This window comes from Calidris pugnax, unplaced genomic scaffold (assembly GCF_001431845.1).
Source record: "Calidris pugnax isolate Ruff unplaced genomic scaffold, ASM143184v1 scaffold24, whole genome shotgun sequence".
NCBI classification, from domain to species: Eukaryota; Metazoa; Chordata; class Aves; order Charadriiformes; family Scolopacidae; genus Calidris; species Calidris pugnax.
Window position 1 is genome coordinate 5,411,201 of NW_015090922.1, and position 1,506 is coordinate 5,412,706.

Here is a 1,506-nt window from a genome sequence, read left to right on the forward strand (position 1 = left end):
CGATTCTAGGTGCAGTCTTTGCTGGTTGCTAAAAAGAGATGGGACCGAGGAAAAACCTGATTTTTTTTACTATTTCAGGAATGCCAAAAAATACACACAAGTCATAGTTGGGTATCTTTGGTCACTTCATAAGTTCCCATTTTTGTCAGGTGCATGCTCCATGACTCACAGCTGCTTCTATCTTCTTTGATGGTAGCTAATGTCTGGGATCTTATTACTATATTGTTTTTTGTCTGTTCTCTCTCAATCAGCTTCTGAAAGACCTGATTTGTTCTTGATGTGCAAATGTTCTTACTGTCATACTGTTGACGGCCCTGTGGTAGCCTGTGGTCTAAATGTATTTATCTAAAAAAGCTTTATGTGCTGTGGTGTTGAACCATGCCCCAGAGCAATGTTTTCCCCCCATCCCTTTCACAGTAAACAAAGTTCTTTACATTTGAATACTTTCAGGCAGGTAATTTTGACAAAAGAGCCATGATGTTTAACGACTACCAGAACATGAAAACACTGCGAAGTAACTGATAACACTTTAGCAGGAATCACTGTTGATCTTTTACGACTTTAGGAAAGAGTTCCGTATTAAAGCAGAGATGTTCCATGAACAGTCGAGGAGCTTGTTTGATGTGGAGTGAGGGGCTTCTTAAAATGCTTTAAGAATTATGCCAGAGGATGATTTCTTAGCCATTGTACATGTTGCCAAAGAATTTTGTTACTGTGCAGGTAGAAAAAGTCCAAACACGCTAAGGTGACAAATCACTGCAGGGTACTTGAAAGAAATTGTCAGGAAACATACCAGCCACGTTGCAGCTCCTGCAACTTCCGTAATAAAAGCTGAAATTGACAGACGCTTTCTGTAACCTCGGGATATGTTAATTGGCGTTTCTCTGACCAGAAATACATACAAACAATGCATGGAAGCTCACACTCGGCTCACTCACGACAACTTTGCAGCTTGTTTGCGTTTGTTTTGCGTAGCCCAACACAAGGAGGGAATGAGGTTCATGTCAAAAAATGTCAAAAGGTCCTGGCAATATTTGTTCTTTACAATTTTTATTTTTTTGCAAGTGCTGTGGCACTTCCCCGCTCTGCTTCGTGCCCTTCCACCGGACCCCTGACTTCAAACTCCCCCCCTACTCGCGGCGCATTCCCCTTTCCCTACCCAGTGAAAGCCTGGCCCTAAAACTTGAGAAAATCGGCCCCGGAGTTGATAAACTTGCCGCTTGTGAGGCTTTTTACAAGTCAGACCTCCAGAAACGTGCCGCGCACCCCTGGGGGCAGCCGGCGGGCCTGAGGAGGGCCGGGGCCCGGCCCGTCGCAGGCCGCCCACCTCCTCCTGAGGCGGCGGGCGGCTGCCCAGGGCTGCCTTAAATATTTCATACCGCGGGCCACCCTCCTCACCCCGGGGTGCGTGTAAAACGAAGCCGGGATGGCGGGGGAGAAGCGGTGGGGGGGTTAAGACGGCAGGAGCCGTACGTCCCGCACCGCCGCTGCCGCTTTAAAACGGGG